Raw genomic sequence first — 16,600 nt, forward strand, 5'->3', positions numbered from 1 at the left:
CCCAGTTAACTTTTTTTGAGGGTAGAAAAACTGACGGGTAGATTCTGCTCCTTCTCCTGGTCTGTGGTTCCTGTACAATCTCTTTTCTCTTTCGAAATCCCTGAAAGGTTCATCTTTTATGAGCCCCAGAATCTAGCCTGGAGCATGTGCTAAGGAGCAGAAGGACCCATGTAATGACCTGCACCTAAAGGTCCATCCAAATCTGTAGCCCATCTGAAAAGTAGAATGCAATTTCACGTGGGAAGATTTTGTTTAGAAGTCAAAGCAACCAGTGATCAAAATGATCCAGTGACCTCAGTGTTCATCAGAAAATAACTACTAAGTATGCTTTATGTTCAAAAGTCTGCAGAGAGTGGTCCTTGGAGTCAGGAAGGCCTGGGGTCAAATCCTGGACATATACCAGTCTCTTTGATGTTGGGCCGGTCCCTCAGTCCCTCAGCAAAACTAGAAGTAGCAGGGCAGGTGCCATCCTTCATCCTTGCTTTCTATGGAAAGCACTGTCATCCCTGGTCCACTAGACTTCCAACTCAGTAGTCCCTCAACTCCTTACTCTCACCTCCCATATATCAAATATGTTATCTGATTTTGTACTTTTACTTCCATAAGATCACCCCAAAATATCCCTGCTCCTCCACCAGCTGCCAATCCCAGAGTATAGGTTCTCATTTCTTCATACCTGCAGTCTTGCAATACTCTACTAAGCATCGCCCTGCCTCATTCTCTCCCCCTCCAATCAATCTTCCATTCTTCAGCCCATCTAATCTTTCTAAAGCACAGCTGCAGCCCTCCCCCTCCAACATTCAATAAACCCCAAAGAGTTCCCTATTATTTACCGAATCCGATATAAAATCCCTCATTGGGGAAATAAGGTCCTTTCTCCTGGGGTAGATAGACTTTCCAGGGCAGAATTAAAACGGCTTTCTACATGCCCCTTCCCAACCCTGATCGAAAGATTTCCTTGACAAATACTAAATAAATGGAATATAAATGAACATGTAAAAATACAGAACAACCTCACAAAGTGCCATGATTTCTGAGGAGCCACAGGTCCCTCCTGGCTCATGTGGGTCTAAAAAGCTTTCTTGCAGGAACTGGAACTCGCTGAGTGATGAAGGAGTGAGGGTCAATGGAAAGAGCCTCAGATGAGGAGTAAGGAAACATGGGGGTGAGCAAGGGTTGTTCATTTGACCTTAAGAAGTCTCAGGTCCCTTAATTGTGTAATAGAGATGTAGATGCATTCTAGCCTCCAGGACACTCTGCAATCTCTACAGTGCCAACCACTAACAGGAGCACCCAGGGGACACTCTTACCGGCAATGTAAGCCTTCTTTACCTTTGCTTCTGAAATCCCTAACCACCTTCCAAGCTCAGCTCAAATTATCCCTTGCCAGGTTCCTGGTCTCCACTTCCCAGTGCCCTTCAGGTTACTTTGTATTTCTCTTGTCAATGACCAAAAGTCAGTAAGCATGTAGGAATTATTGGAATGCCCCGGGGCACATGCTAGACACCTGAAGTATATGTTATTTCCTCCTATTGAATGTAAATTGTCTGAGGTCAGGAACTTGTTTAATTTTTTTTTTCCCTCAGCATCACCAGCATTAGGCATCGTGCCTATATATAGTAACACTTATTAAAAGCTTTTTAATAAATCAGGTTTGGCCCAGAGCAGAGGAAAGGTCCCAGCTCCCAGGTCCCATTAGTAGTTGAATTAAGAAAGATTTTCCACACTCTGGCCATCTCCATACTGTTTTTTGTTGATAACAACATTGATATCTTCCTATCACCTACTCTTATTCTGACATTTCCAGTGTCAAGGGCATTCTATTCAGGGGAGAAAAAAAGGATAAATTCAGAAGAGCTGAAAAGAGAAGACTCTTATCAGTTATCATAATTTCATCTGCCCCAATCAAAGATCTCACCACTTCTTTGATCTTCCTTTTCTTCCTCCTAGTAGAGCTTTATGAAGAAAGGAAAGAAGGAAGGAAGGAAAAGAGGAAGGAAGGAAGGAAGGAAGGAAGGAAGGAAGGAAGGAAGGAAGGAAGGAAGGAAGGAAGGAAGGAAGGAAGGAAGGAAGGAAGGAAGGAAGGAAGGAAAAGAAAAGAGAAAAATAGAGGGAGAAAGAGAGAAGGAGGGAGGAAAGGTTGAAGAGAGACAGAGACACACAGAAAGAGACACTCAAAGAGACAGAAATTAAAAGAACCAAGGAGAGCATCTGGAAGGAAAGGCAACCAGTATCAATCAAATGCTGCAAAGAGGGCAAGAAAAAGCAAAGTCTCAGAGAAGCCTGAGTACCATTGACCTTGAAGAGGACAGATCATCAGCTGAAAAGCTGGGGACCAGGAAGGAAGATAAGAGAGGCCTCCAGCCTTGCCAGGGTTGCTCTCATGCTTTTGTCATTCCCTCTAGTGCATTTCTCATGGCAGCTTCTTCTCTCTCCTAAAGTTTTTTACACCATTCTCTCCCATCTCCCCCAAAGGAAGATTCCCCATTCTTTACTGGAAAAGAGCCACCACTGCCATGAGATGGAGTGATCCCTAGAAGTCTACAAGACCTTAGAGGATCTTCTGGCTCTCTTTGCCCAGATGAGCCATCAAATATAGCCAGCCCACTTTTACAGCGTTCCAAGCTAGACAATGCACTACTGCTTTGCCTCAAGCTCTGGATAGCTTTGGGATATATGTGTTGCTCTCTGTAGATAAGAAAGCTAAGGCAGGAAAATTCAGTGACCTTTTGGGAGTACAATCCAAGCTGGGATAGACCTTAGACAGTGCAGAACCCAAATCCTTATTCTTACAGATGAGTAAACTGGAGTCTGGAGAATTTAATTGATTTGCCCCAGTGATAGGATGCAATCAAGATTTGACCTGAGACTTCAAATTGAATCCTTTTCACAGAACTGTGATGCCTTTGGAAGCAGCAATTTAGGGTAAGAGGTACGAGTCACAGTATATCTCAAGATTCTTGATGCTGCCTCATAAAATGATCTTTGAGAAGCTTGGCTCTAAAGTTAGACTAATTAAATCACTGAAAAAGCAGTGCCTCCCACTGACATGCATACCTCCTCCTTCTTCTTAGCCTTCTTCCTCTTAGGATTTGAATCTGGCTCTTTCTTCTCTGATCTTTGATTGGTGGTCTCTATGGGACTGCAGAAGCTGGGAAATAAGGACACTGGCTGACCAATATCTCCCATAATTCCAATGTGAGAAATGTGTATCTTTATGGGGACTATTCCTGACCCATCAGCCTTCCTTTCTCCATCTTCCCTTTATATCCTCTGCAGAAGATCTTTGAAAAAATCTATATTTCTCTTGAATCTACAACTAATTTTAAACCTCAAATTCTGCTGTAGATATATGTGATATTAGGGATAAAATAAATTTCATTACATAGGCTCTCTCCATTGGGCTACCTTTCCCTATGGAGACAACAAGCTTCCTTACCCCCTCCCAGCCCTAATTTACTCAGTCACTGTGGGGAGAGGCTGGGACTGGAAGCTTAGTAATTAAGATGGAATGTGCATTTAAGCACCATGGCCCCAATCCTCCAGCATGAGGCCATTTAATGAGAAGATGCTTCCTTCAGAAACACTGAAGAGACCAAAGAGTGAGGATATTTGGAGCTTGTGGCAGATGTGGCCATCATTAATCCCACCATCTCTAGTTACTGATTAAAGTTCACACCAGCTACATCCTGGGGTGGTTGAGGGTCATTGAGGAGGGGGCTGGGAGCTTTGACTCCTTTGTGTGAAGCGACCTCAGCTTTCCTCCTTTACTTACTCATGATTGTCTGTTTCTGAGCTGCCCTAAGTCAGCTCCCACCTTCAGACGATTCCAAAGAGGGTTTATGTTGAATCAAAAATCAAATGCTCATCTTTGGCCCATGAGTGATAAGAATTGTGTTGCACTATTGACCCACAGCTAACACCGTATACTAAGATAAGGTTGAAATAGGTCCATGATCTAGAATTAAAGGATATTATAAACACATTAGAACATAGGATAGTTTACCTCTCAGACCTGTGGAAGAGGAAGGGATTTGTGGCCAAAGAAAAACTGGAGATCATTATCAGTTATCTAATTTAGCATGGTACTTGACAGTCTCACTAATGGAATTAGTACTTATTAGAATTCCACAAGATTCACACCTTTAAAAGAGCATATATAAGGAGGCGCTCTCACAAGCCCAATAAAGCACAAGCCCACTCCCGGAGGCAGAGTCATCTTCATTCCAACTTCCACCTTTGTGCTGGCTGGAGACATTGGGAGGACAAGAGGCTGAAGCTGGCAGAGGCAAAAGATTAGCCGCAAGAGCTCTTGGAACCAAGGAGAGAGAAAGGCCTCTAAGAAAGCTAGCTGGGCCCAAGGAAGGAGCAATACTTGGAAGAGAAAATAAAGGATTTGGACTTTGATTCCTGGGTGCATTTAGGGTGATTATACTGAACTGAAACTAAGGCTGCCTCCAGAAGCTCCCCAAGAAACCTGCTCCCAGAGAACATCATATTTTAGAGAAGAACATTACAACAAAATAGAAAAATTTGATTATATTAAGTTAAAAAAATTTTTGTACAAACAAAACTAATGCAGACAAGATTAGAAGGGAAACTCTAAATTGGGAAAACATTTTTACATTCAAAGGTTCTGATAAAGGCCTCATTTCTAAAATATATAGAGAATTGACTCAAATTTATAAGAATTCAAGCTATTATTCAATTGATAAATGGTCAAAGGATATGAACAAGCAATTTTCATATGAAGAAATTGAAATAATTTCTAGTCATATGAAAAGATTTTTTAAATCACTATTGATAAGAGAAATTGATAAGAGAAACAACACGCCTCTCAGATTGGCTAAGATGACAGGAAAAGAAATTGACAAATGTTGGAGAGGATATGGGAAAAGTGGGACTAATATATTGTTGGTGGAATTGGGAACTGATCCAACCACTCTGAAGAGTAATTTGGAACTAGGCTCAAAAAGTTATCAAACTGTGCATATTCTTTGATCCAGCAGTGTTACTACTGGGCTTATATCCCCAAAAAATCTTAAAGGAGGGAAAGGGACCCACATGTGCAAAAATGTTTGTGGCAGCCCTGTTAGTAGTGGCTAGAAACTGGAAACTGAGTGGATGCCCATCAGCTAGAGAATGGCTGAGCAAGTTAAGGTATATGAATGTTATAGTATATTATTGTGCTGTAAGAAATGACCAGCAGGATAATTTCAGAGAAGCCTGGAGAGACTTTCATGAATGGATGCTGAGGGAAATGAACAGAACCAGGAGATCTTTATAAACGGCAACAAGACTATCCGATGATCAGTTCTGATGGATGTGGCTCTCTTTAACAATAAGATAATTCAAACCAATTCCAATTGTTCAGTGATGAAGGGAGCGTCCACACCCAGAGAGAGAACTGTGGGAACAAGCGTGGATCACAACACAGCATTCTCACTCTTTTTGTTGTTGGTTGCTTGCATTCTCATTCTTTTTGTTTTTGTTTCTGCATTTTATTTTGCTTCTCTTTTTTCTTGTGCAGCATGATAATTGTATAAATATGTATGCATATATCGGATTTAACATATATATTCTGCCATATCTAACATATATTGGACTATTTGCCATCTAGGGGAGGGCATGGGGGAAGGAGGGAAATTGGAACACAGGGTTTTGCAAGGGCTAACGTTGAAGAATTGTCCACGTATGTTTTGAAAAATAAAAAGGTTAAAAAAACAACAACAAAAAACAATTATGTTGCACTGTCCACCTACTGCTACTCTTCTGACCTGCCCCCATCCTCCAGAGGTGTAACCAATCCCTCCTGGGGCTCAGCTTTCTTTTATGTACAATAACAGATAGGAATTGATGATCTTGAATGTCCTTTCCATCTCAATGCCCTTGGAGCATGGGGTTTATTCCCCCAAACCCACCCTGCCACTCATGCAAAGGGCCCCCCTTCTTTCCGCTCCCCCACAGTTCAGATCCTCAGAGTCACCTTCATTGCTTTCCTTATGTAACTAACTAGGTGCTGATTTTTCTTGGTCATGTCCATAATGTCTCCTAAGCATCCCTGCCTCTCCTTTCATAAATCGTCTCTCATCTCTCACCTATTCTGCAACAATCATGTTCTAATTGGTCTCTCCGATTCCTAACTGTCTCTGCTGTTCTCTCCTCCACCCAGCTGTCAGGTTTTATTCTCCAAATTTGTCAGTCTGCTACTCAAAACTGAACCAAAGCACTCTAAAGCACTAACCCACTGCTTCAGCTGACTTTTCAGTCTTATTTTCTATGACTGCCCTTCCTACACTCTCTGTTTCAAAGTTGTCTCCTTGCTGATGCTGTGGATAGAGCCCTTAGTCTAGAGTCAGAGATCTCTGAATTCTGAAAGTCATTTACTACTTGTGTGACCCTAGGCAAGTCTCTTCACTTTGCCTTAGTTTCTTCAACTGTGAAATGGATATAATAATAATACCAGTCTCCCAGGGTCGTTGTGAGGATAACTCTGTATCAGCGTTAAGTATCTCCCATATATAACACGATAATAACTCCTATTTATATGGCACTTACTGTGTGCCAGGCCTTACGCTAAACACTTATCTTAGCTGAATATTACAACAACACTGTGAGGCAGTTTCTATTATTGTCTCCATTTTGCAGGAGAAGAAACTGAGGCAGAGATTAAGTGATATGACTAAGGTCACACAGCTAGTAGGTATCAGAAACCAGATTTAAACTCTCTATTCCCAGCACTCTACCCACTGCACCATCTAGCCATCACGTCTCCCACCTTCATATCATTGCAGAGGTGATTCTCCATCTCTGGAATCCACTTCTTCTTCACTTCCCACATTTTTAAATCTGCTTCTCTCCAAGTCCTGCCCAGACACCACCTCCACCAGAGGACTCTCTGGGTCCTCCAGTTAATCATTGCTTGCTAATTTTATATTTTCTTATATACTTTGTATTTACTTATTTAAGTCAGAAGCACCTGAAATGATTATAGAGAGCTGGGACTCAAGAGAACAGATCTCTTCTTCATAGTCTTGCCCCATCCTTCACACAGATGTGTATGTGTGGGTACTGATCACTGCTAAAGGGAGAATGCCGGGTTAATGGGCTTTGGAGCTTGGGTTCCATATGGAAATATCACCAGGTCTAGGAGAAAATAATAAGCTGCTTCAGGATATTCTTTTGTCTGCTCATCCCAGGATCCAACTCAATGCCTTGAACAATTTTTTGTTTGAAGCGGAGATTTCATAGATTGGCGGACAATGCCTGTAAAAGCCCTGTTCGCTGATACAGAGAAGTAATTCATCTCTACCTTGATGCCTCTGTCCAAATGCTCAGCTCTTGATGAACTTTGAACTGAATGGCAGCTATCATAGATATGGTGAACTCAGCTTCTGCCAAGCATAGGACTGGCTTCAAATGCTATTTGCCCTTCAAGTCATCTGAAATGGATGTTGCATGAAGTCCCCTTACAGTGCTTTCCTTCTGAGATCTCCCATTGTCCTGTACCTTAAATAAACATATACGGATATATATAATATTATATTGTATGTGTATATATTATACATAAAACCCCCCTTGTTTTCTCCCATATATTATATTATAGCATATTATTTTATATTGTGTATATATATATTATACATAAAGTTCCCTTTGTTTTTCCCATATATTATTTTTTCCCATATATTATTATAGCATATTATATTATATTGCATGTATATATATATACATATTGCATAATATATATATTATATATTAAATCCCCCTTGTTTTTCCCATATATTGTATTATAGCATATTATATTATATTGTATGTGTGTACATTATACATTAAATTCCCCTTGTTTTTTCTCATATATTATATTATAGCATGTTATATTATATTGTATGTATATATATGATGCATAAAATTCCCCTTGTTTACTCCCATATTATAATATGAACTCCTGGTCAGGGACTTATTTTTTTTTGCATTTATAGCCCCAGACCTTAGCATAGTGCCTAATATTCTTAGTATAGAATAAAAGCTCGTTGACTGACTACCTCAGGGATCCTACAACCTCACAACCTGGTCTTGGCCAACCATTGTCCATCTAGAGTCCATGTGTGATCGGCACTATTCTGACTATTGAGCAATTCAAGCTCAGTGAATAAAGCGGACAGAAGCACAAGATGATGATCTTTTTTTCAGATAAAGGGGTCAGGAAGAAGTACAACAGAGCCTATGCCATGCTCAAAGGCCTTCTGCTGAATTTCCCCTAAGGAAGTTCTTTCAATATAGGCTGCTGTCACTGACCAACAGGAGACTTTGATTTCTGAGAGATGAAAAACACAGGCAAATGTCATTATCTCAGAGTTGCCCAGGGAAGAAGCTTAACCATACAATAAACAAGCCTAGTGTTTCCCTCTAAGCAGTAACTAATTAAAATAAATAGGACACTCTTGCTTTACTGCTTGTCTTCCTTCCTAAATTATGATTTTTGTATCGTTTCTGTAAATGGCTCTCCCTTTATTGCACCACAGAAGGGAGATCATTGGGATTGTGTGCCTGTTCATTATCTCATTTGGGTGTGCTTTAATTCCTGCAATATACACAGCCATGGTTGATGCATGAGAGGGGTGGGGGAAAGAGGGGATAGGGAAGAGAAAGGCAGAACATGCTGAAAAGAATTAGCTTCCCTTTAGCAGAACAAATTATTTCTTTGCTAAATATACTCGGGTTTTTTTTAACAAAGATAATCACAGAACACCAAAGGTATCTTGTGCTTTACATTAAAATAGTTATTTCATTTTTAATTAACTTTTTTGGAACAGTGTTTTCATTAATAACCCTAATGACCAATGTACCAGCTGATTATAAGTGCTTTTTAAACAAATCTATGAAAACACCATTTTCTCTCTTATTAGTCATGCACACACATCTCTCTCTCTCTCTCTCTCTCTCTCTCTCTCTCTCTCTCTCTCTGTGTGTGTGTGTGTGTGTGTGTGTGTGTGTGTGTGTGTATGTGTGTACATGTGCATGTATAATTGTTTGGATCTTGGATTTCATCCTCTGATTATTACAGAGAATCCTATGTCGATTTCACAGAGTCCTTTTAATCATACTGACAACACACCCATTTCTGAAATAGTAACTGGAGAAGGATATGTAATAACATGTCACTATCCTTTTAATTATAATTGAGATGAAGGCAGCTTCCATCTTTGGTCAGGATGCTCTACTAAGTGGGGATTCTAATCCCTCAGGCTGATCCTATCCCGAGGAAGGACACAGACTTTACACAATGGTAAAGGGCAACCCTAATAAGAAACCCAACTGTGATTTTCTTCTATGTGCATTCCTTATAAGGTAACATGGATGCAAAATTCAATGGTTCAGATCAATTTGTAATAGAATAAGATCTTAAGTAAAAGGGGGAAATGCAACAGTGATTTCAATTTGCTGTAATTAAGGTCTCATTTTTAGTTATAGACATTGAAGTCTTCAGTGAGGGTTGCCTTCCAGTATCTTCATTCTGGCTCAGTTTTTTAACCTGGTAAATGATGATTCTAGTCCCTCAAGTGGGAGCTCAATCAGACTTCAGTGGGAAGCACAGTGCATGAACACTAAGCACTTTGAAAGTCAAAGTCTGACTCCACATCCCTGCTTAGTCTTCAGAGCCCCATGGTGTCATTCCCATTTCATGGACTCTGAAGTCGCCAACATGATAGATACCCTACCATGCCTGTCAGATGACTTAAATTGCCTTGGACTTCATTTGGAAAGCAGTTTACTATTCCACATCATCCTTTTGAAACATCCACTGATCCCTTATATTTCTCAGGTATGAGCCTGCATAATCAACATTTAAGCCCGGAGCCATCACTGACAAAGAGAAGATGAAACCGTGGAGCTCCAGTTTCCACGATGACAGTTAATGGGTTTGCTGTATCTTGTTTCTTTCATTCAGACATAAATGACTGAAAGAGGGTGGGAAATTATCCTTCCTTCTAAGCACTTATCCCTGTGACTGCTTTGGGATGTCAAGTTGGCCCAGAAACCTGGCCACTCTGTAAAGTGAGCCCTCTTTGTCTTTGGAAAAGTGAATCTTCAGCACAATTCCGAAATGTACTGAGATGGACCTTGTTCAGAGGCCCAAGTCCCTAAGCTATATTTAATCTTTTATCCCTGTTAGCATGTGCCAGGAAAGTGATGTGAATCATCAGAAAGGATTACTAAAAATGAAAAAAATAATGCATTTAACAGAAACAAACCAGGGGAAAACAGCAAATAAATCCTAATTTCCTTTCTTAGCTGTAAGAATCCCATTATTGGGGTAGCCCAAGGTAAAAGACCATCGTGGATTTTTGGCTCAGTTTTTTTTTTTTCTTGAAGGCATCAGAGGTTATAGAAAAGGACAAGGGACAAGCCTTACTGTAATTTTTTAAAACTGAATTAATGTGGAGTTATTGTAGAGTGAAATGTCTACAAAACCCTTAATATGTTTCCCAATAGATTTGACCCTGACTTTATTTCAACAGAAAAGTCTAAACAGATTAACCAGTTGCTCAGTGGCTTTACCTCTCAGCAAGGAAGAAACTCCTTGACCAAGTAGCCAAATTATACCTGATTAAGTATTCCAAATACAATAGCCTCGACAAGTGAGTACACAGTCTTTCCCTGCAGATCTCCAGTGAGGAAAATGCCACAGGCTCCTATGTCACCCACTTCTATTTTGGGATACTTCTAATACTTAAAAAGATTTTTCCTGATTGAATTCAAAGTTCAAGCTTGGTATGTTTGCATAGAACACTTTCAATTGGTGGAGAGAATGGTTACTCAATATTGCAGACTTCCTTGAAGAGTGAAACTGGTGGGATACTTTGGGAGAAGGGAGACCTTGGTTCTCTTTTTTAGTGTGATTTCACATTGACATTCTTGGGGAGGAGTGATAGATCATAAAAAATAAACAAACCTTGAGAAGGCAAGCATGTAGAGAAAATCTGGCCATTCTGGTAAAAATAAAAATAATAATATTTGTGAAACAATTAGCACAGTACCTCACATATAGAATAGTATAGTATAGTAGTAGTAGCAGTAGTAGTAGTAGTAGTAGCAGCAGCAGCAGCAGCAGCAATCATAGTAGTAATAATAGTAGTAGTATAATAGGCACTGTACAAACACTAGCTATCATTATTTTATATCCCCAGTGAGCATTCCTTCTTAAAGACTTCAGGAAATTTCTCTATGAGTGAATTCATAAATTCTTTTACCAGGATGAAAGATCATTGACTTTGTATTTCTTCTTGGGGTTCTATTTGCTCTTTCTTTGGATAAATGGACTTACTTGCTGTTCACTGTTTCCGATGTTATTTTGTGTAATCAACATTTAGTGGAAAAAAATCAAGTCTTTAGCTATAAAATCGGGGTACTTTTACTTTTAAGATGGTGACCTTAAAGTAACCAGTAAATCAGCTAATAACAAAATCATTTTTGTAACTGATAAACATAATTGTAGTCTGGTACCTTCATCTCTCTTTAGCACAGAATTACCGTAGACAGTAATTCAAATCTCCCTAGAAGAGGGGATGGGGATAAGATTCGAGAGATGCATTTACATATATCCATTGGAGCCTCATTTAGACAAACCCATTTGGACATACATACTCCAAACCTAATTTTTTTGCAGCTTCCTCTGTTTGCTCTTATCTCTGTTCTCTGGGACAAGCAGAATGAATTTAATCCCTCATCCATGTGACAAGTGCTTCAAACTCTTGAAAATAGCTATTAAATTCTACATAAATCTTGTATTATAGGTTAACCCTAATCAGTTCTTTCAATCAACTCTCTGGTATGTATTTGGGAATCTCTACCATTGTGGCTATCCTTCACTGGATGGTCTCCAACTTCTCTATCCCATTCCAAAAATGTGATACTCGGAATTTATCATAATAGTCCATATTTGGTCTGGCCAATACAATAGATAGTGCTACTCCTGTCTTACTAGTCCTTGACTCTTTTGCTCACTTAGTTCAATCTATGACTGTAATTTTTTGGGTCTACATTTCCATCTAGAATCCATAACAAGATTTCAGTCCGCTAAAAGCCCCAGATCTTTACCAGAAGTGCCCCCTAAGCACATCTATTCCATTCTGTACTGATGGACTAACACAATGGGCTGCTTATTCAACTATATGTCATGATTGGGTCACGTTTTTATTCCTTGCTAGCCTTATTTCTTTCAAGTTCCTTGGTTCTCTTGAAGTAATTTAATGTTATTCTTAGGCTCAGTGTCTAACCAGTACAGCATCATCCACAAACAAAAGTATTAGGAGAATATCACCAGCTAAAAAGCCATCTTCCATTTGGATTCTTTCCACTTAGGCATCCTTTTATATCAACTTGATTTAGAGATTAGGGATATGGAAAATTTTCATGTGTTTGGTGAAGTTTTGTAGGTGTGTTGTTGTTGGCAGAGATCATTCGTGACTGCTTTATTGTGCCAAGTTAAATGTTTGGATTTTTTTAAATCAACAATATGTCATAAGATCTTGTAGTCCATTCTTCTCAGTAAAATTATGTTATTTGGAAGAAGTCATCAATTGTAAATAATTCTTTGTGAAGGTCTGCTTGTATCCTTTATAGGCTTTCATTAAGGATGTCCTTGAAAATATGCATAGGCCATTTTCATAAAGACTTGAGAAAATAAGTATATGGGTTGTTACTCAGGTGTCTTTTTGGCGACGCTATATCATCTCTGATTGTAATAAGTTTTTAATATTTCCCCCTTGGAGAGCCTGAAAATTCATCTTTGAGTCCTTTAAAAATTGTTATCAGCAAAATATATTTTGCTGTATTGGGTCCAGTTATTTTTCTCAACCTTGTTCTCTTGGTTGCAATTTCTATTTTTCATTAGGGATTAAAAATAGAATCTATAGAGTCCAACTGTGGGGAGTGGACATCATCAGTGATAAAAACAAATTGCTGATCCATAAATTCCCTTTCTTGCCTATGATTGTTCTTTCCACTTTTCTGTGAATGTTCTGATAATTGGGTTTTTTTGGGGGGGGTGGATCTTTGTTCAATCTTCCTATGGGACTATTTCTCATTCCGTTGCTTCTCTTTGATTTATTAGACATTCTGTTTATGATCACCCACCATTTTCTTCCAAAGAAATTTGTGTTCTAAATGAATATTGTTATTGGTTTCCATAGCCTTTTTTCTGAGCAAGATATACTATTTTCTGTTTGAGGACATTTTCACCCACCAATTACCTATTTGTGGTGATTGGTTTTCATCAAACTTATTTCTCTACAAAATTGTGAATATAAGATAGTTTTTTTCTTTTAATCATTTTTTTTGCCCCTAGAGTCATCAAGTCATTTAAAAAATTCCTGATTGATGTGTTTCTCCAACTTAATTTTTTTGCTAAAGTTGGTACTGATTTTGATCTTTCCTCTAACAAGTCATTGCTCTGAGGGAACAAAGCTGCTTAACTTAGAAAGTAGATCCATGACAATAATCACAATCCTTTGTTACCTCTTAAAACACAGGTCGATTTCATGTGTTGTGATGAAGTTCAGTATTTGCTATGTTCAGCATCATTTATCTCAATTCTTAAGGAAAAAAATAATGATATCTGAATCATCTACCTTGCCCTTGGATTCTGACATCTTTACTTTTGATTTGTATGCTGGAATTTTTCCTGTCTTATTACCTGCCCATCTCTGTGACTTTTCTGGGACTATCTCCAGATCTAGAATGTTCTGTCTTCTCACCTCTGTCAAATTTCCTTTGAGATTTACCTCACTGACTGAATGTGGATAACAATAGTATTTTCAACTTTTTTGTTTGCTTTTTTCCTTTCTAATTTTTTCCTCTTTGATCTTATTTTTCTTATACCACATGATAAATGTGGAAATATGTTTATAAGAATTGTACTTGTTTAATCTATATTGGATTACTTGTTGTCGAGGGGAGGGAAATCAGAGAAAGGGAGGGAAAAAGTTTTGGAACAAAAGGTTTTGCAAGGGTGAATGTTGGGAACTATCTTTGCATGCATTTTTAAAATAAAAGGCTATTAATAATTTTTTTAAAAAGAGATTTACCTCACCTCCCTCATTTTGCATGATTTTCCTGTTTTCCCCACGAATGAGGGAGAAATGATGCATAGACAGTTATAAATGAGTTAGATAATGAGGTGAAAAATCAAGGTACTAAAACAGAGAGAAAGAAGCAGGAGGAAAGAAGCAAGTACCAAGCAGTAAGATGTGGAGAAGATATTCTTTGATGGTACATGTAGACATCACAAGGGGTATGATTTATAGTATCCTTTGTTTTCTACCTTTACGAGAGTGCTATATCTCTATGGATAACATCCTGTTAAGGGGAATCAGAAGTTTTGGGGGCCCAAGATCCAGAGAGGTAGAAGATATGGTACTAGGGAGGAGATTCATGAATTACAAAATATAAAATTATGATAAGGAAGGAATAAGGGCAATATGAACTATCAGAGACACAGGAAAATTTCTACCATTTTGGCAAAGTGCCATGCTAGATGAAGGGGTGAACTTAGAGACAGGAATCTCAATGTTGCCTCAGATACTGATTAGTTGTGTAATTCTGGGCACATCATTTAACTTCTTCCAGCTTCAACTTTTTATCCACAAAATTGGAATAATAATAGGACTTATCCCACATATTGTAGTTGGGGAGATCAGTGAAATGATATATGTAAAGCATTTTGTAAAATTTAAAGCACTATGTAAATGTTATTTTACTCCTCCAAAACTATATGGGTGTTACAGACAGAGCAGGGGTTGGGGTGAGGGCGAGGTAAAAAAAAAAAAGACTGTGAAAATAAGGTTGACTTAAAATAGATTAAGGAAAAGTAAGTGAAAAGATAAAGGATTATAGTCATCTATAAATAGAATATAAAACAAAATCCTGATTCAGGAAAAAATAAAGATTAATTGAAGAAATTATAAAGTTGAACTTAAATGTAGATGATTCAGCAATCCAACAAAATGAAAACTAATTGTACATTGGATAAGAAATAAAAATCCCACCATCTGTGGCTTACAAGTAATTCACCTACATGGCAGATAAGGGACAGCCATCCAGAGGTACTCTCCTGTTGTGTTCTTTTTTCTTCTTTAAAATAATATAACAATGATGCAAACAAGATTAGAAGGAAAGCAACAAACTGGGAAAACATCTTCACAGTTAAAGGTTCTGATAAAGGCCTCATTTCCAAAATATAGAGAGAACTGACTCAAGTTTATAAGAAATCAAGCCATTCTCCAATGGATAAATGGTCAAAGGATACGAACAGACAATTTTCAGAGGATGAAATTGAAACTATTACCACTCATATGAAAGAGTGTTCCAAATCATTATTGATCAGAGAAATGCAAATTAAGACAACTCTGAGATACCACTACACATCTGTCAGATTGGCTAAGATGACAGGAAAAAATAATGATGAATGTTGGAGGGGATGCGGGAAAACTGGAACACTGATGCATTGTTGGTGGAACTGTGAACGAATCCAACCATTCTGGAGAGCAATCTGGAATTATGCCCAAAAAGTTACCAAATTGTGCATACCCTTTGATCCAGCAGTGTTTCTATTGGGCTTATATCCCAAAGAAATACTAAAGAAGGGAAAGGGACCTGTATGTGCTAAAATGTTTGTGGCAGCCCTGTTTGTAGTGGCTAAAACTGGAAATTGAATGGATGCCCATCAATTGGAGAATGGTTGGGTAAATTGTGGTATATGAGTGTTATGGAATATTATTGTTCTGTTAGAAATGACCAGCAGGATGAATACAGAGAGGCTTGGAGAGACCTACATGGACTGATGCTGAGTGAAATGAGCAGAACCAGGAGCTCACTTTACACTTCGACAACGATACTGTATGAGAATGTATTCTGATGGAAATGGATTTCTTTGACAAAAACTCAATTTCAATTGATAAATGATAGACAGAAGCAGCTACACCCAAAGAAAGAACACTGGGAAACGAATGTGAACTATTTGCATTTTTGTTTTTCTTTCCGAGTTGTTTTTTACCTTCTGAATCCAATTCTCCCTGTGCAACAAGAGAACTGCTCGGTTCTGCACACATACATTGTATCTAGGATATACGGCAACATATTTAACATATATAGGACTGCTTGCCATCTAGGGGAGGTGGGGGAGGGAGGGAGGGGAAAAATCGGAACAGAAGCGAGTGCAAGGGATAATGTTGTAAAAAAAATTACCCTGGCATGGATTCTGTCAATATAAAGTTATTATAAAATAAAATAAAATATTAAAAAAGTAATATAATAATGGTTCTTTCTGGGAGCGAGGGTTTCTTGAGGAGATTTTCTGGAGGCAGCCTTAGTTTTAGTTAAGAGTAATAATTACCCAAAACGCAGCCAGGTAATAAAAGTTCAGATCTTTATTGTCTCCAATATAGCCTGGTTAGCTTAGAGGCCTATCTCTTTGCTTTGTTCCAAGAGCTCTGGCTGCTTTGTCCTTTGCTTCTGCCTGTGCTTTCTTCAGCCTCCAGGGTCAGCACCAAGTTGAATCTTCTTGCCTCTGAGAGAGCCTTCTCAATCTTCAGCTGAACTC

Source organism: Antechinus flavipes, chromosome 5, assembly GCF_016432865.1.
Source record: "Antechinus flavipes isolate AdamAnt ecotype Samford, QLD, Australia chromosome 5, AdamAnt_v2, whole genome shotgun sequence".
NCBI lineage: Eukaryota > Metazoa > Chordata > Mammalia > Dasyuromorphia > Dasyuridae > Antechinus > Antechinus flavipes.